A 20,713-nucleotide genomic window follows, 5' to 3' on the forward strand; every position below is an offset into this window, starting at 1 on the left:
CACAAAATATGATTGCAATGTCTTTGGTGGAGGTATTTTGAATTTGTTTTGGGAAGGTGATACGTGCTGTTCTCACGTCATTCCCTGATATAAGGAAACAAGCATCTGTCGAAGCTCAAGCAGCATTAAATACATTCAGATCTGTTGAATCCTAGGATCCTGAGCTGAGATTTGCAGAAATACTCAACAAGTGGAATGTTGTGAACTCCATAAAGTGGGATTACTGTTTGAACTTCCTGAGCCATCAGGATAACTTGTCTAGAAAAGCCCTCATCCTAAAAGTGAAAATTAATTGGTATGGTAAATAGATGATCTTATAGTAAAGGGCCTTGCAGGGATAAAAGTCTAGTTTAGAGCTTACTCATGTGTAGTATTTAGCATGGATAATGTGTCCCTTTTCTTGTTTGACCAAAATGATTAGACTGCCAGTTGTTGGGGTGGATTGTGTTGGAGTACAAACACCTAACCTACAGAGAGATAGCTCTGGTGGAGTTGCTTTGAATACTGTAACAAGTAAAATGTACAAATAAAGTGTCAATGTGTTGTCATAAAATTGTAGTACAAATTTGAAGGGTCAGGGAAGAGTTAAAACAGATTTTGGTTTCTGTAAAATGTTTTACATAATGGGATATTCCTTGTGGAAAGAGCCACTCCAAGACAGTGAACCCTTCGAAAAATGAAAAACTTAGAATATTCATTTACTATTAAATTACACAAAAATGTGCTTCATGAAGGGTGTTGAATTGTCCAAAGGCCAATAAAATATAGGGACAGTTGTAAAGATCTTGGCAGATTGGGTACCGAACTTGGTCTTTCCTAAGCAAATGCTCTACTGACTGAGCTATTCAAGTACAACTCACAGCCCACCCCCAAAGTTTTACATCTGCCAATACCTCTCTCGCACAGTCAGAGCATCAGATAAATTCTCCTCCATACCTTAAGGGACTAGCTCTCCTGCAATAAGTGATATTTTTGAGAAATGGCTTGCCTGAATCGTAGGGTATCCTTTCTGCCATAAGTTAGTGCTAGAAGGCTTGTAGAACAACTTCTGTTATGTTTGAAAGGTAGGAGAGAGGTACTGGCAGAAGTACAGCTGTGCAGGTGAGTTATGCCCAGGTAACCCAATCATTAAAGCATTTGCCCACAAAAGGCAAAGGTTCTGGATTTGAGTTCTGGTCTAGCAAACAGTTCCTATTTGCCAGAAAATTTCAAATGGGTGCATGTTTTGGTGCGGTGTAAAAATTCATTCTGAATTGGGACAGTTGTCTTGTAGGAAAAATGTTGGGAAAGTCTTGTGTGAAATATGCAGAACATAATGAAAAATGTTGCATGGAAGAAAATGGTGGAAGCCACATTTTTCAAATGAGTGTAAGTTTTTCGAGCAACTGTATGGTGTGGAGCACAGTAAAGCAATTTTAATTGAACAATAAAAGAAATCTAGCTCTGAAAGTAGTCTGTTTATAATAGGGTCTTCACATTGGTCCAATGGAGGAAAGCCCATCAGTAAAGTAGTTGCCAGTACATTTGTTACCTTCACTATATAAGATTTATGAAAAGACAAAAATCTGTAGAACAGCAATGTGTATCAGAAAGTCATTTAGTAGGTGAGAGAACACCATATAGATCATTGTGCAACTTCTTTCTTGTGACAGCACATGTTGTCCATCATGTAGAGCTTTATTGTTAAAATTCCGGCAGCGCGTTTTCCAGAAAGCAGTACAGTACTCCCTCTTACATACAAGGTGTGTTCAAAAGGTAAGGTGACTTTATATTTTTATGAAAAAATATTTATTCATCAGTATCCATGTTGTCCCCTTCAAAGTAACCCCCCTCAGATACAGTATACCTGTGCCAGTGCTTCTTCCCATCCTCAAAGCACTTCTTATAAGCACTTTTTGGTACAGCCTTGAGTCCTTCCAGCGATGCAGTTTTTATTTCCTCAATTGTTGAAAATCTTCGGCCTTTCATAGGTCTCTTCAGTTTTGGAACAGGAAAAAGTCGCAGGGGGCCAAATCCGGTGAATATGGTGACTCAGGCATGATTGTCATGTTTTTGGCAACAAAATCTCTCATAACAAATATTGAATGAGCAGGTGCATTGTTGTGATGCAAAAGCCATGAACTGTTTTTCCACACTTCCAAAAGTTTTTTGCATATTGCTTCTCACAAATGGTGCATAATCTCAGGGTAATAATCTTTATTGATTATATGATCTAGAGGCAAAAATTCATGGTGCACTGTGCCACTGTAATTGAAAAAAACAGTGAGTGAAACTTTGACATGCCTTTTTCGGTCTTGGCCCTCAGGGATGTTTCCATTGTGAAGATTGGGCTTTGGTTTCAACTCATAAACATAAACCCACGTTTCGACACCAGTTATGACCCTTTTGAGCAGATCGAGATCATCATTGATGTCATTCAAGAACCCTGAGCGATGCTCATGTGACAGTTCTTGTGATCAAAATTGAGAAGTTTTGGAACAAACTATGCTGACACACATCTCATCCCCAAAACAAAAATTACATGACACGAGCCAACCGATATGCCAACATCCTCAGCAACTTCTCTTACAGTAATTCAACAGTTTTCCAAAACAATTTTCTTCACAGCTTCCACATTATCATCTGTTGATGTGCTGGGATGTCCAGAGCCAGGTTCATCATTAGCATTTTCTCGGCAGTCTTGGAAGAGCTTGTACCACTTATAAACACTTTTTCTACTCAGAGCAGACTCACTGTATACCACTGTCAACATTTCAGGTGTTTTAGAGCACTTGATTCCATTTTTCACACAAAATTTGATGCAAATGTTCCCTCCAGTTTTATAATAATAAAAAAATTGCGGATGACCAGACAGAACAACTCCATTGTCTCAGATGAGGTCAGTGTTCTAACAGTTGCACTACCTTTTTTGGTAATTCTGTTGTATAATGCTTCTTCATTTATGGACAAATTGTTTCAGGTAACTTGCTGAATATAACGTAGGTTCACTCTTCATTTCCCACACACTGAAGACACCTGCTAATGACTCTTGGAATTCGTATGGTCACTTACAGTGGAAAACGTTGTTCCGCTTTTCATTGCCACTTACACTAAGACACCCATTAGTGACTAGTGGACTGAGAAAATGCTGCTGTGCCCCTTGCCTCAATTCCGGACTCCACATTCAACTGTCCACCTGAAAACCTTAGCCAATGGATGTTACTGTCATGCATTATACATTTTGACACATGATGCTTGTGAAAGCAGTAAACAATAACCATGTATTGAAATGTGACAAGGTACTGTATTAATCCCCTTTCATTACTATCCACTACTCGAAGTCCTCTAAGTAATATTTAGTTGTGTAATACACATTACTTGTGAAGAATATTTTAGCTGTCTTTTTGAACAATGTCTTTTAGTAATCTGTTCTAGGAAAGTTCTTGTAGGATGTAAATATTTTAGGATTAAAGGAGACCACTCACCGAAAAGCAGAAGCGTTAGATTGTCGATGCACACACATGAAAGGAAGATAACTTGCTAGCTTTCTGATCCTTTGATGAGCTACTCTGGCTCATCAAAAGATAACACCAGAAACTAGAAAGCTTTCTTTCTGTTGTGTGTGCCTATTGTCAAAACAATGCTTCTGATTTTTGGCGAGTGGTCTCCTTTAATCCTAAAATATTTTTAGTAATATTTTTCACTTCCTTTGGCAAATTGCTACACGGTCTTATCCTGTGATATAAAACTGTTTTTTTGTATTTTATTTGTTTTTCCTGGTGGGTAAATGTAGCTCTAAACTGTCTCTTGTTTCATAATTATAAGTAAAACAGTTAGTGGAGTACTTAGTACTTTCCCCTTGATACACACCACAAATTTGTATAATTTACTCGCCTGGTGCAGTAAGGCTGCCTAATGTTTGAAATAGCTCTTTACAGTGAGCCTAACACTACTTTATTATTCTTGTGGCCCTTTTCTGCATTAAAAGCATTGTCCATGTTTTGTTCCTGTGATTCCCAAAAATAATGCCATAGCTAAGAATTGAGTGATTGAGGCATAATGTCACCACAAGACATAGGCTGTCATTACATCCCTAAAACCTTCGTGTTTGCTACAAAATCTATAGATTTATCATCTGTGCTTAGTCAGTTGCTTCTCTCTTTATGCTGGAATGCATACTGTCAGTTTTCTGTATGTTCATTGTTAATTTTTACATATTACTAGTTGTATGTATTTTTGAGGGTTTCATTTGCTTTCTCTAATAATAGTTCAGATTTTTTATCAGTAACTTACGTTGCAGTCATGGGCAAAGAGAACTTTCCTCCATGTATTACATTAACTAGAAAATCATTGATATATGTTAAGAACAGAGCTGGACCTAATACACTACTCTGAGTACAACTTATGTTTATATATTTCTCATTTTAAAATTGTTTTTACTAAAAATTTGTCAGCAGATGTATGAACAATCTGCACTTTTTGCACCATGTTTTCCAAGTAGCACTGAAACCACTCATTAATTATTCCCCTTATACCTTGTGCTTCTAGCTTGTTAAATAGTATTTTATCGTAAACACTATCAAGACTTCGACAAGTCTAAGAAAATGCCTGAAACACAATCATCCCTATCAAGAGCTTAAAGTACCACTTTTTTTACCTCTCCAGTAGTCGATGTTGTACTTCTTTCACTTCTGAAACCAAGCTGTGCTTTGAAACTCATGAAACTTAATAGCCTCTTTAGTGATTGTTTCAATTATTTGTTGGAATGAAGACAGCAGTGAAACTTGCCTGTTGTTTTCAATACTTTCTGCATTACCCTTCCTTAGCAAGGGCACCCACTTGTGCTTGCTTTACATGTTCAGTTGAAAACGTAAACTAAAAGATTCATTTATTATGTTTGTTAATGAGGCTTCTATGCTATCTGTGCATACCTTCAGAAGAGAAACTGGAACCTCATCTATGCCTGCTGACTTCTTATTTTTTAATTGTTGTACTGTCTTTCTAACTTCAAGCCCTTTCATGGGGAAACGTTGTTATGCTTACTGTGTCTGTCAGTGTGGGTGATAATTTGTGTTTTAGGAAAATTTTGCTGCTGCTTCTCCATGATACCAGAGAAATAATCATTTACAAAATCTGCTAATTCTTGAGGAGTTTCTATTATTCTATCCTAATCTTTGATTTGTATGTTATCCTTGTCTGCCTTTACCAGTTTCTAGTTTTTTTAGCCTCCCATATCACTTTGCTTTTATTGTTTGCATTATATTTTAATTTTTCATTGAATGTTTGTTTTTACCCTTATGACAGTATGCAAGGAACTGAGGATTAGTCCTTTGCTTTTGCAAAGGACGACGACTTCCTAATACCCACAGTTATTAAACAGTTTTCCTTAACTGCAGCAGTAGAAATGACTACATTTGGAAATTTCACCTCAAAATTAAATTAAACAATGTGTGGTTTAGAGAACGTAGCATGTATATTGCTTTCCATATACACTTCATCCCAAGTCAGATTTTCCAGTGCCTTTGAAAAAGTGTGGATCTTATGATCTGAGGAAATCCTTTTGTAGGCTTGCAGTTTTGCAGGTTTCACTGAGCCTGTCTTCAGCTTTATTAGCTGACAGTGATGATCCGAAATGCCAGTATCACTTATAAATAGTTCACAATTTTCTCTGTCAGTGTCCATAAATACATGGTCTAAAATTGAATCTGAACTTTTTGAAACCCTCGTAGCAGTGTTTATCATTTGTGCCACGCTGAAAGTGCTCAAAACGTTTAGGGGCTTATTACTAATGTCACCCTCATGACCTATGTTAGTATTAATGTGTCTACATATTATTATGCTAGTTTTGGGGCTAAGACCCTTTCCAGGACTTCAGTTAATTTTGTGAAGAAAATTTCCACATCACCACTAGGTGAACAGTAAACACACAGAATGATTAACTTCTCATAGGTATCTTATCTTTGTAATTGCAATGGCTGATGATTCAAGATGTTTATCTACAGTAATTGTGGTCAGATCTTCTCTAGCTTTGAATTGTGTGCCACCGCTGATAAAGATGAAACATCCCCCACCCTTTAAGGTAGACCTGCAGTAGCATCTTGCACATCAATATTATGATAGCACTATATGCTGCAAATAATCATCTCTACCCCAGTGCTCTGTAATGTGTACTACCATGCTACTCAAAGAGTGTAAAAATAAAGTAAAACAGCTTGAAGTTTGAATTAATGTACTACACTTTTTGACAAGTAATAGATAATTTTGGGGAAATATCTGTGGTACTTGCACACTCAAGTGTGACACATTCTTCTTCCTGCATATACGGTACAGAAGTCCCTAAGATAGTTGAAATCCTTTTAAGAGAAGGGAACCTGTTGTCATGGTTTATAATAAAATGCTATAGATCTCGTACTCATGACAGGTATTTCACCATGTGTGGCCCCATAACCACCCACTATATTCTCACTAATCAAATCCACCAGCCTTCCTTTCTGAAACCTATTGAGATGCAGTCAATGCATAGAGTAACACCATCTCCCGGCACCACTGCAATGTGCCCTCGTCTAGTAGTCATCAGTGCCATCTCCAGCTTACCACTGACATACCGTACAGCACTGTGAAGACGAGGCCAATAATGCTGCTGTAACAGCCCTGTCGTGCTCACATTGGTGTTCCAGTTAGGGAAGCTATCTTATTCAGGTCACCACTGACGTTGTATGCCCTGTCCTTATATAGGCTATACCCTGTTCCACTCACCATAACTACTTGAATATCTGTTGTGAAATCCTTACATGGAGGGTCTAAACCCTTAATCATCTGATCCAGCACAGCACTCGACTTGAAAATGCTGGTGACCTGCTACTCTTCCCTTAACTTCTCCTGCAACAGAGAACTTACACCTCTGGCATGACTGCTACTTAGTAGCAGTCTTCTCTTATTAACATTAGTGTTATTCCTCAGCTTTCTAATCATGAGCAGAGTCTGCTGCAAATATCTTACCCCTACATTACCTTGAGGCTCCTCTCCCCTCAACTCTAGCAGCTGATTGCTGGAAGTAACAACAAAACTATCAGACCACATCCTCCTCCTGCTAACCCTTCTACCAACTGCCAGTTGCCAACCACTACCTTCCCTCATCCTCACAAGCTCTCCTAGCTTGATCCAACTGTGCCTGAAGGGCACACATCTTCCACCCATGCTCCTCTATTAATTTATTCCTGCTGCAAATTTTGCAGTTTCATTCAGTCAACAGGCACTGTCTACAACAGAGCAGAAACAGGGAAGGAACAGATTTTGTAATATTTTCTGAGTTCCTAACTAGGAGTGAATTACTTAGTTTCACCTGTGTGCTTTGGAAGTTTAGTTTCTGAATCCCTGCATGATAATCTAATTTACTAGACACAGTTCTCAAATTTTTGTCAGTGTCTACAGTAAAGTTTCGTAGTGCATGTCAATAGTCATTTGTTTGTCTGTGTAGTGCAATTTTCTATTGTCTTTAGAGTGTATAGGGACTATGATTGCTGTGTGCAGGTGTGAGCTAAGTTGTTGAGACTTTGCTTGCAGCTCCAGGCTTTGTTGGCTTTGGTTAGACAACTTGAGGCTGCAGTGGATGGGCATCACTGTTGTGGACTGGCCATGGGATCCAACGTAAACTCACAAGCCTGCCGATCAGTCAGTATCAGTGGCCAGCCCAGTTACTGCCAACATTGAGGTTGACTGCTCACGTGTGGTAGAGTGGGAGGTTGTCTCAGGGTGTGGCGGGCTGCAAAAGACTTTCCGAAGGACCGAACTTAGTCTGACAAATAGGTTCCAGGTGCTACTGTGGCTGACGATGCCCCTCAGCAAGTTGCAGTCACTTTGCCTGTTTCAGAGGAAACCTCTCAGCCTGCAAGATCCAGGCTGTTACAGAGTGTAGGGTTATAGGTAGGTGGGAGCTCCAATATTAGGTGCATTCTGGGGCCCCTGAGGGACATGGCTACACAGGAGGCAAAGAAAACCAGTGTGCACTCAGTGTGCATACCGGGTGGAATCATTCCAGATGTGAAACGGGTCCTTCCGCATGTCATGAAGAACACAGGGTGCAGCTAACTGCAGATGGTGGCTCGTCAGTAGCAATGTGTGTCACTTTGGATCCGAAGAGATTCTGATTTCGAGCAGCTGTCAGAAGTGGTAAAGACAGAAAGTCTTTCTTGTGAGAGGAAAGCAGAGCTGACCATTTGCAGCATAGTCAACAGGACCGAGTGTGGACCTCTGGTACAGAGCTGAGTGGAAGGTCTGAATGGGAAGCAAAAAGTTTTGTGACCATGTAGGCTGCAGATTCCTTGACTTGCACTGCAGGGTGGTGGGGGTCCAGGTTCCGCTAAATAGGTCAGTAGTCCATTACATGCAGGAGGCAGCTACTCGGGTAGTGGTGTGTGTGTGTGTGTGTGTGTGTGTGTGTGTGTGTGTGTGTGTGTGTGTGTGTAGAATTGTCGTAACTGTGTTGGGGAAAGTACCTGAGCTCCAACCACTAACAGAAAGCACTGATCCTGAAATTGTTATAGGCACTTAAAGCTGGCCATAAAGACAGAGGCAAGTTGAGCTGAAGTTTTTGCGAAGGACCTAATAGTATTGAGAAAGGATAGGCTAAATATCGTTGGCAGTGGCATTTGTGTTGCTGTTAGAAGTAATCTTGTAGCGAAATTGAAGTGGATGGTTCCTGTGAGTTAGTATGGGCAGAGATCATTCTTAGCAACCAGAATAAAATAACTGGATCCTTTTACTGACTTCCCAACTCAGATGATAAAATTGCAGAACAGTTCAAAGAAAAAGTCTAATTTCTAGTAGATACCCAACTGCTACAGTTGTAGTTGGTGGCAACTTCAATTTACCCTCAATTTGTTGGTGAAAATACAGGCTTAAATCCAAAGGTATGCATAAAACATCATCTGAAATTGTGCTAAATGCATCACTGAAAATTATTTCAAGCAGTTAGTTCATGAGCTCACCCGAATAGCAAAAGGTTGTGAAAACACACTTGAACTCCTAGCAACAAAGAATCCTGAGCTAGTAATGAGCATCAAAATGGATACAGGGATTAGTCAACATAGGGTTGTTGTAGTGAAATTGAGTACTGTTAACTCCCAAATCCTCCAAAAATAAAAGAACAGTATGTCTGTTGAAAAAAGCAGACAAAAATTCACTTGATGCTTTCCTGAGAGACAATCTCCACTCCTTGCAAACTAACACTGTAAGTGTAGACTAAATGTGGCTTGAATTCAGAGAAATAGTATTGGAAGCAGTTGAGAGATTTATACCAAATAAATTAACAAGACAGACCTGATCCCGTGTGGTAGACACAACAGATCAGAAAACTGTTACAGAGATAACAAAAGGCATGCCAAATTTAAAGGAATGCAAAATCCCAAAGATTGGTGATCTTTTACAGCAGCTCATAATTTAGTGCAGACTTAAATGTGAGATCATTATAACAGTTTGCACAATGAAACATTGTCTCGGAACTAGCAGAAAATCAACAGGTGTTTTGGTTGTAAGTAAAGTATGCTAGCCACAAGGCACAGTCAGTGCCTTCTCCATGTGATAGCAATGGAAATACTATCGATGACAGTTCTGCTAAAGCAGAGTTGCTAAATACAATCTTCTGAAATAGCTTCACCAAAGATGAAGTAAATGTTCCAGAATTCAGATCAAGAACAACTGCCAACATGAGTAATTTAAGTAGTAGATATCCTGGGAGTACTGAAGCAACTTAAATCACTTAATAAAAGCAAGTCTTCTCGTCCAGATTGTATACCAATGAGGTCCCTTTCAGAGTATGCTGAAAGCAATAGCTCCATACTTAACAATCATATACAACCACTCGCTCAACGAAAGGTCCGTACCCAGAGATTGGAAAGTTGCACAGGTCACACCAGTATTCAAGAAAGGCAGTAGGAGTAACGTCCTTAATTACAGGCTCAATCATTGTCAATATGCAGCAGGATTTTGGAACATACATTGTGTTCAAACATTATGAATTACCTCGAAGATAATGATGTATTAACACGAGCCAGTACGGATTTAGAAAACATCATTTTTGTGAAACACAACTAGCTGTTTACTCAAACTATGTCCTGAGTGCTATCAACAGAGTATTTCAAGTGGCTCTCATATTTATAGATTTTCAGAAGGCTTTTGATGCTGTTCCACACAAGCAGCTTGTAGTGAAATTGCGTACTTACGGAGTATCATCTGTTATGTGACTAGATTCATGATTTCCTGTTAGAGAGGTCACAATTCGTAGTAACTGATGGAAAGTCATCAACTAAAACAAAAGTGATTTTTTGGTGTTCCTCAAGGTAGGCCCTCTGTTGTTCCATATCTATGGAATCTATTTAGGAAACAATCTGAGCACTTGCCTTAGGCTATTTGCAGATGGAGCTGTGTCTATTGTCTAGTAAAGTCATCAGAAGATCAAAACAAATTGCAAAAAGATTTAGGTAAGATATCTACACTCCTGGAAATGGAAAAAAGAACACATTGACACCGGTGTGTCAGACCCACCATACTTGCTCCGGACACTGCGAGAGGGCTGTACAAGCAATGATCACACGCACGGCACAGCGGACACACCAGGAACCGCGGTGTTGGCCGTCGAATGGCGCTAGCTGCGCAGCATTTGTGCACCGCCGCCGTCAGTGTCAGCCAGTTTGCCGTGGCATACGGAGCTCCATCGCAGTCTTTAACACTGGTAGCATGCCGCGACAGCGTGGACGTGAACCGTATGTGCAGTTGACGGACTTTGAGCGAGGGCGTATAGTGGGCATGCGGGAGGCCGGGTGGACGTACCGCCGAATTGCTCAACACGTGGGGCGTGAGGTCTCCACAGTACATCGATGTTGTCGCCAGTGGTTGGCGGAAGGTGCACGTGCCCGTCGACCTGGGACCGGACCGCAGCGACGCACAGATGCACGCCAAGACCATAGGATCCTACGCAGTGCCGTAGGGGACCGCACCGCCACTTCCCAGCAAATTAGGGACACTGTTGCTCCTGGGGTATCGGCGAGGACCATTCGCAACCGTCTCCATGAAGCTGGGCTACGGTCCCGCACACCGTTAGGCCGTCTTCCGCTCACGCCCCAACATCGTGCAGCCCGCCTCGAGTGGTGTCGCGACAGGCGTGAATGGAGGGACGAATAGAGACGTATCGTCTTCAGCGATGAGAGTCGCTTCTGCCTTGGTGCCAATGATGGTCGTATGCGTGTTTGGCGCCGTGCAGGTGAGCGCCACAATCAGGACTGCATACGACCGAGGCACACAGGGCCAACACCCGGCATCATGGTGTGGGGAGCGATCTCCTACACTGGCCGTACACCACTGGTGATCGTCGAGGGGACACTGAATAGTGCACGGTACATCCAAACCGTCATCGAACCCATCGTTCTACCATTCCTAGACCGGCAAGGGAACTTGCTGTTCCAACAGGACAATGCACGTCCGCATGTATCCCGTGCCACCCAACGTGCTCTAGAAGGTGTAAGTCAACTACCCTGGCCAGCAAGATCTCCGGATCTGTCCCCCAGTGAGCATGTTTGGGACTGGATGAAGCGTCGTCTCACGCGGTCTGCACGTCCAGCACGAACGCTGGTCCAACTGAGGCGCCAGGTGGAAATGGCATGGCAAGCCGTTCCACAGGACTACATCCAGCATCTCTACGATCGTCTCCATGGGAGAATAGCAGCCTGCATTGCTGCGAAAGGTGGATATACACTGTACTAGTGCCGACATTGTGCATGCTCTGTTGCCTTTGTCTATGTGCCTGTGGTTCTGTCAGTGTGATCATGTGATGTATCTGACCCCAGGAATGTGTCAATAAAGTTTCCCCTTCCTGGGGCAATGAATTCACGGTGTTCTTATTTCAGTTTCCAGGAGTGTATATTGTGCGATAGTTGGCAAAAGTGAGGGTCATCCACTTGGGAGCGAAAAAGAATCCATTAAACTTCAGTTACATGATGCATCAATCAAATGTAAAGCCTGTAAATTCAACTAAATGCGTAGGGGTTACAATTATGAACAACTTAAATTGAAAACATTCAGAAAACATTGTGGGAAGGTGATCCAAAGACTGTATTTTATTGGCAGGACACTTAGAAGATGTAACAGATCTTCTGCATACACTGTGCTTGTTCGTCATCTTCTTTAGCACTGCTGCACTGTGTGGGATCTGTACCAGATAGTATCAACGGAGTACATCAAGAAAGTTCAAAGGAGGACATCACATTTTGTATTATCAAGAAATCGGGAAGAGAGTCATGGACATGATACAGGATTTGGTGTGGACTTCATTAAAATGGGTGTCTCTAGTTACTGCAAGATCTGTACATGAAATTTCAATCAACTTTCTCCTCTGAATGTAAAAATATTTTGTTGACGCCCACCTACATAGGGAGAAACGATCATCATCAATAAAATGAGAAAAATTGGAGCTCAAATGGAAAGGTAGAGGTGTTTTTTCCACAGACTGTTAGTGGAATAACAGAATTATCACAAAAGTGGTTCATTGAAACCTTTGTCAGGCACTTAAGTATGATTTTGCAGTGTAGCCACACAGATTTAGATGTAAAAGGGCCTCAGCAGTCACAGTACAGTCTTCCCAACACCTGAAACAACTTACCAGAGTTCCCACAATCGCTCCCACTACCCACTTTCCTATAACATCTCCCAGCGAGTCCATTTGCAGTCAAATAATGTGTGTAACAAAGAAAGGAAAAAGCTGAAATCTGAAACACTAAAGGAGTATTATGAAATGTATTCAGTTTTTCACCATAAAAAGAATGCAACATTTGCTAGTGTGTAAAGTTCGTTACTACTGCAAGGCTATTCGTATAGGTCAAGTGTATGTAAACAAACATTTGTCAAGTCGCACGTAACAGCAATTTAAACCAGCTCACTATACTTCCTACACCGAACAGAGATGCCGAACCTTCCCTTGTGTGATAGAAAAGATAATAGTGCGCCTATTCACTACAAAAAGTATTCATAAAATGTCTGCAGATATACATGGTTCATTAAAAGCATTAAGTTCAGTATGTAAACAAGTCAGACGTATAAAACATTTATCAAAAAGCCACTGGACAGACAAACCTGCAATATAATTTACACTAAATGTACTATGAAAGGTATTCAAAATGTGAAGACAGACAGAAAAGAACATAGTTACAGTCAAAAAAATTATGATAAAAACTTTTTACGAGCACTACAATCTTACTTGTCACTTGGCTGCCATCTTCGTTTGGTAAGGGTCCTCAGTTTAAAATACTTGAAGCTCTCTGGTTTTATTTCCTTTATGACAAATTGACTTGGCTGCTGCATATGATTTAAAAGGAAGAGAGCTTAATTCATTTATCCTCAACTGCCCTATCTAAAAAAAAACTGAAGAGGCAGGGTTTGGCTCTTCTAAAGCTAAGACATTAGTTGGATCGTAGCCTGACTGTATACCTGCTTTATATAGTGCAGCACAACCTTCATGTTTGAAAACTTTGATTTTTGTACTATACAGTAATTAAGATAAGGACATTTACAACAGATAATCAACAGTGTTGCATTCATCTGCATTTTATGGTCTAAGTATTTTATAGTGATCATTACTGATCACTCATCAGTTTAATCAGAAAATATTCTGTATTACTTTTTCCTATTTTATTGCAAATAAGTTGCTGGTAATATACACTAGTGGAATTGGCCTGGTCAAATGACACAAATTATCAAAATATATGGTAATACTTGCCTACATCTTAAAACAAATGTGTTCGTATTTGTGAATTGAGGTGTAAATACTCAATTTATGGTGATCTTTGACATTACTGTGCAGAATAAAAATCTTACCAGTAAATTGCTTATGGATATTCAGTTTGCTCATGATCTTAAAGATAAGTGTGGTTTTGTATAATTCACTTACCCATTTTTCAACTGTTGTGAGTTAAGACAGACAATCAATGTATGAAAATTACCAATAGGTTGCCCATAATTTTTTGTAGTGGTATTTCAATTCAGCCATTCAAATGACATGAAAATACTACTTTACAGAGCCTTAAATAACGAAGGTATACTGTAGTGTCAGGGTACATATTTTGATGTGAGTGCATTGTTTCATTCATTGCAACTTCATAATTTTCTGCATCTAGAAACTTGACTGTTTCATCCTAGTCCTTTGACACTTCTTTTGGCATCATCTTTTGTTGCCTGGGTTTATTTTCATAAGTTACTGGCCTTCTAATCATTTTCTATTCTTTGAAACTCCACGGCCATCTGCATTTTCAATCCCGTTTAAAGAGATGTTTTACACATGTCATTGCAGCCTGATTTTGATGATAGTCATGCAATACTTTCTGTGATGTTTACTAAAGGTAATAAATCCATCGAGAATGCTAAGAGCTTTTGTCCTGAAAAGAACAATCAGCAATTCTAGCATATTCCGTAGACAATGGATGGACATAATTTAGTTCCAATATAGTGGGTGTAGATGGAATAATGGGCAAAGTTAAAACTGATTGCAAGTCATGATCTGCAAAAGTACACAGCCCGATAAGAAATATTGGGATATACTACGTAATGTGCAATTGACCACTAGATGTCTTGATGGGTGGACCCACTTGTACAAAGGAGGCAGGGGGAAAGTATTATGTTGTTAGTAGAGAAGTGGTGCCAGCAGAATGGGCTGATCAGGAGAACTCTGACTTTGAATGTGTGATGTCACCTGAGCAACAAATCCATCAGGGACATTTGAATCCTATGAAGTTGAAGTTGCTCAAGCCAACTTTTGATTGTGAAGTGGGAATGCAAACAACCACAACTAAACTGAGACCAGGCAGACCTCATATACTGATGGACAAGGACTGTTGAACATTGTAAAAGCTGGTTGTAAAACATCCCTTGAAATCAGTAGAAGTTGTAACAATTTGTTGACTTGGAGATGGAAAGACATGTGATTTAAATGTGATATCAATTAAACATGAAAATTCAGACACGGCTGAACACACACAGTTCAGAAAAACAGTGAAGCCCAAATGCATCCTCGAATACATTGTGTGTGTGTGTGTGTGTGTGTGTGTGTGTGTGTGTGTGTGTGTGTGTGTCAGATAGGGCTCTGCTCAATGCATTCACTACCCATGAAACGAGAAAAGATTAAAGAAAAAAAGGTGTGCAGAGTTTGCACAAAGCACGAAGCAAAATGATGCAGGAATGCACAGTTTGTAAAGTGATTTTACATATACCACAAAGCTTCAGAAACTACTGTACCATGCAGGACTACTAATTTTTAGAATTGTAGATATTTTCCTACTAGAAACTTGTTGAAGGGGAGCATGTCATCTTGTAATTAAATTTTTTGTGGACAATATCAACCTTTAGGTGTCTTATTACACTCCCTCAGAAGTCACACCTGAAGATGCCCAAGGAGGTTATAATTTCTATTAAAGTATTTTTTATACATAAAGATTTATATTTAGTTACAATTTGAAGTATTGTTTGAAATATTGTAAATATATATGTAATAATACAGAGCAGAATCATTTGAAACAAATATTAGGAATGTTTCATATATTGTGCTGTCCCATTTACCGCATGTCATCTCAAAGTACTTGGGCACTGATTTCTTTGAACTAAATGGTACAGCAAGGGGTTAAGAAAGTGCTAAATGTGGAAGGATATGTATGCTATTATAGTATTGTGTACTTGGATACAGTAGAGGAACAGTTTGGAGGCAATGATCATAAGTGTCACCATGACAATGCACCCTGCCATAAAGCAGCATCTCTAAGATGGTTTGTGGACAATAAACTTCCTGAAATGGTCTGGCCCATCCAAAGTCCTGACCTCAGCCCTATGGAATACCTTCGGGATGAGCTGGAATTTTAACTTTGCTTCAGATCAAAGTGTCAAACATGACTGTGGCCTCTGGCTGTGGCTGTTCAGTAGTAAAGGGCTGGCATTCCTTCCAACATTGAAACATAATTGAAAATGTCCCCAGGAGAGTTAAAAACCATCAGAAAGGTGAAGGGTGGAGACACCCCTTATTACCGAGCGAGGTGGCGCAGTGGTTAGACACTGGACTCGCATTCGGGAGGACGACGGTTCAATCCCGCGTCCGGCCATCCTGATTTAGGTTTTCCGTGATTTCCCTAAATCACTCCAGGCAAATGCCGGGATGGTTCCTCTGAAAGGGCACGGCCGACTTCCTTCCCCATCCTTCCCTAATCCGATGAGACCGATGACCACGCTGTCTGGTCTCCTTCCCCAAACAACCAACCAACCAACACCCCTTATTAATGGTCATTAATTGGTGTCTGGATACTTTTGATGAGGTAGTGTGTGTACTGAGCAAGTGGAATAAGGAAAGTTCCACCATGGTCTAGTAACAATGTTCAGAAAATACTGAGGAAACAAATTGTTGCATTATCAGTTAAAAAGGGGGAGAGAGAGAGAGAGAGAGAGAGAGAGAGAGAGAGAGAGAGAGAGAGAGAGAGGGAGGGAAATGTCTGCAGGCTAGTTAGACATTTGAGAGACTACATAAAGATTGTTGCACAAAGCATACTTAATCTTCCATCTTTATACATTAGCAAATGATCTTGTCAAGAACCCAGGGAAATTCTGGTCCTACACAACACCTATAAGCAGGTCAAAGGCTTCTATTCAGTCACTTGTTTACCAGTTTGATGTGGCACTATAAGATAGCAACAGAAAAGCAAGTATAAATATTGCATTAAAAAAAAATTTTTTTTTTTGCAAGAGGATTGTAATGGTACACATCATTAGTCGCACATGTGTCCATATGTAGATCATAGATATAAGCATTCCTAGCATTGAAAAGCAATTGAAAGAGTGGAAACTGAATGCCACCAGATTGGGATGGAGTCTCTATTCAGTTTTACAGAGTGTATTCTTTCATAATCGCCCTTAGTTAGCTTGCATTTACTGTGAATCTCTTGCACAGTGAAAAGTCTGAAGAAACTGGAAAAAGCTGCAGGTGACTTCAGTATATGAGAAGGGTAAAAGTATGGACACTGCAAAATTACAGACCAACATCCTTAATGTTCATGATCATATTATAAGTTCAAATATAATAAATTTCTTTTAGGCAAAGTAGCTTCTGTTTGTTCACAAATCAGAAAATATTTTGAAAGCATCTCTTGTACAAACTTGCCTTGCCCTTTTCTCGCAGTATCCTGCGAGCCATGAATGAAGAACAGATTCCATATTCCTATATTTCTGGAAAGTGTTTGACATGGTGCCTCACTGCAGACTTCTAATTAAGGTCAGAGTATACAAAATAGTATCCAAGATGAGCCACTTGAAGACTTCGTAAGCAATAGAACACAGAACTTTTAATGTTGCATGTGTCAGCAATCGTGAATAATTTAATGATTATAAAGAATCTGCCTCGATTTCAAATTGAAACTGTATGTTGATCTAGGTTTCGCTGCGGATAACCACGCCTTCTTCCAAAGAAGGCGTGGTTATCCGCAGTGAAACCTAGATCAACATCCAGTTCCAATTTGCAATTGAGGCGGCTTTATAATCAATAATAGAACAGAGTATGTTGTCTTGGCTGGCAAGTGTTATCAGAGACAAGGTTGTCAGGAGTGAGTCAGGGAAGTGTGAGATGGCCACTTTTGTTCTCCAAATAAGTAAACAACCTGACACAGGGTGATCAGCAATCTGTAACTGTTTGCTGATAATGCTGTGGTATACAGGAAAGTATAATCATTGTAGAAGGATATGTGGTGGCTTGGAGAGAATTTATATTTGATGTAATGAATGACAGTTTGCTCTAAATTTAGAAAAATGGAAGTTAATGTAGATGAGTAGGAGAAACTACCCTCTAATGTTCGAATACATTATTAGTGGTTTTTTGCTTAGTGCAGTCACATCACTGAGATATCCAGGCATAATGTGACAAACCAATATGAAATGGAATGAGCATGTAAGGTAGGTAATAGGAAATGTGAATGCTAGACTTTGGTTCATCAGGAGAATTCTAGGAATGTGTAGCTTGTTTATAAAGGACGCCAGGTATAGAACACAAATGCAACTCATTTGTTCTAGAATGCTGTTAATGTTGAGATCCTCACTAGGTTGGATTAAAGGATGACCTCGAAGCAATTCGGCAGCGTGCTGCGACATTCGTTATCAGTGTGTTGGGTCAGCAAGTGTATATTATGGAAATGTTCATTGAACTCAAATTGGAATCTGTGGAGGGAGGAAGATGATCTTTTCATGAAACAATATTGAGAAAATTTAGAGCATGAATGATTCTACTCAAACAGTGTCCAGTTCACATAAGGAACATGAAGAGAAGACAAGACAAGCAAAATTAGGACTTTGAAAGAGGCATACAAACAGTTGTTTTCACCTCACTCCATTTGAGATTTGAATGGGGAAGGTAATGGCTAGTGATTGTACAAGGTATTCTTGGCCATTCACTGTATGGTGGCTTGTGGAATATTCATGCATATGTAGAAATTAGATATTGTTAAAGGTTTAAAGTTATCCAGTTGTGACATCAAGTAACTTTGTAGTATCACTCTTCAGTTGTTGTAATATTTCAGCCTTGAAGTTTGTCGGCTAACAATGGCTGACTGCAGGTTCTGTGCTGGATTAGAAACAAAGCATTGTCCATAATACATTAAATGATGAAACTTACTCCTTTCTCAAAAATAATTCCTTTGGTTTTTTCCTTTAACCTTTGTTGGTCCAAATTGGTCCAGAGTAAGAGTTGCAGCAACTACAGCTTCACCCCACAAAGCTTTTGAAATATGCCATGCTGATGGAAGCCACAAATGTACATGTTCTCGTGTTCAGTAACTCCATTGTGCTGTGATGTGTGTTGCACAGTCTGAGATTTTCAATGCAATTGACTCACCGTAGGGTCTTAAATCAGCTATCAAACTGCTTGCCATCATTCAGTTCTTTAACATTCAGTTGAGATTGTGCAAACACAATCTTGATAAATATTGGCAACTGATGTTTAATCTTTGTGCTGCAGAGATATCATCTTGAAACAAGAAAACTCATCTTTAAAAACAAGAAGATATTGAGAATCAGTTAAAACCTTTTCTCACAGTGTACCATAGACATTGGTGAAGAATGATTATTGTGGGCTAGTCGATTGACACAGTTAGCAAAAACTAACCGATGATGTTTACCCAGCATACAACATCCACAGTTCACCATCAACCTTTACATTGATGCCATGAGCTGTCAAGAATGATTGTACATTGTGTTTATTCTGGTGCCCAAATTTTTCATGTCACATTTGAAGAGCATCAGTAGCTTTATTCTTGCTGAATTACTTTCCATGCCAAAAGATAGTTCATTTACAGTAACTAATACCGTCTGTATAAAATTCACATTTTAGTGTTGCTTTTTATACTACCTTTTTCCCCAACCTTCCTAACAGAAAATAAAATACGAGCACAACTTGGACAGTACCACACATCTTCAAAATATCATCTAGTCTGCCTTTTTCCATCGAAAGTGTAAACATCAGTACAACTACTTCCAGATGCTTTTCTGTGTGCATTATTTTTTGTGTAGTCCATGTACTTTGATTTATCGGAAGGATTGTATGATACATAAGTCTTAAGTTTCTTACATGATATGTTGCACCATTACTGTGTACCACTTTTCTACATTTGCAGGGAAAACAAATTTCCGGAAGTCTTTTCTGGTATTATTTGTGATATTTTTACAGTGGATAACATTGCAGAATCACCATGATTAGGACAGTTCCTGGACGGTTGACCGTCTGCCAGAATGGTACCACTCCACTGATCAAAAATCAGAGTCAACATCTTGCTGCATCTGTAACCTCCCCATCACCCACATACAACTTCCCATGGATTGCATCCTTCATTGGGCCAAACAGATGGAAGTGAGAAGGTGCTAGATCTGGGCTGTAGGGTGGATAATGAAGAACATTCCAATGAAGTTTTGCGAGCTGCTTTTGGGTGTGCAGACATGCTTGAGGCCTTGTGCTATCATGGAAAAGGAGAAGTTCGTTAGCTGCTGCTGCTTTTTCTTTCTTTCTTTCTTTCTTTCTTTCTTTCTTTCTTTCTTCCCCATCAACAAATGTGTTGGATTTGTTTCTTAACTCTTCTGAGGGTAGTACAGTACAGTAAACTTCAGAGTTGGTTGATGCACCATGAGAGAGGACAGCAAACAGAGTAACAGTGGAGATCACAGCTTTGAACTTCTTCAGAGGAGAGGTGTCTTGGCATCACTTAATGGATTGCCATTTTGTTTCTGATGAAGTGATTAACCTTTGTCTCATCATCTTTAACAGTGTTCGACAAAAAAATGTCATGGCCAACCTCGTAATGTGAAAGCAATTCTGCACAGATGGTCCTTCGCTAACAGCAGACATTCAGTTATGCAGCAAGGTGTTTGATGTGATTTGTTGATCACCTCGAATGAGTTTTCGCATGTTCCAGCATTGCAGTAGTCGCAGCTGTGTGTAACTGACCAGCACATAGGTCGGACACTTTTGCGTGCCCTCGTTGTAGTGTTGACAGACACTTTGTCCAACAACTTGCCATGCTCTTTTTTTTTTCCCCCCCACTGTCAGGTCTCTGTAGACATTCTGCAAGTGGCTACGAATATCTCTGATACTCTGGTTTTCTGCCAAAAGAAACTAAATGACAGGTCTGCTTGGAATGCAGCTCCATTAAAAATGCCATTTTGAAGATTATGTACAGTG

At 39.9% G+C, this 20,713-nt stretch overlaps 1 protein-coding gene across 1 annotated transcript in view; it reads left to right on the forward strand.

Annotated features, from left to right (window-relative positions):
- Window positions 1–20,713, forward strand: part of LOC124556545 (putative sodium-coupled neutral amino acid transporter 11) — a 72,356-nt gene that overhangs the window by 25,042 nt on the left and 26,601 nt on the right. The gene's annotated exons all lie outside the window — the stretch shown is intronic.

This window comes from Schistocerca americana, chromosome X (assembly GCF_021461395.2).
Source record: "Schistocerca americana isolate TAMUIC-IGC-003095 chromosome X, iqSchAmer2.1, whole genome shotgun sequence".
Classification (NCBI taxonomy): domain Eukaryota; kingdom Metazoa; phylum Arthropoda; class Insecta; order Orthoptera; family Acrididae; genus Schistocerca; species Schistocerca americana.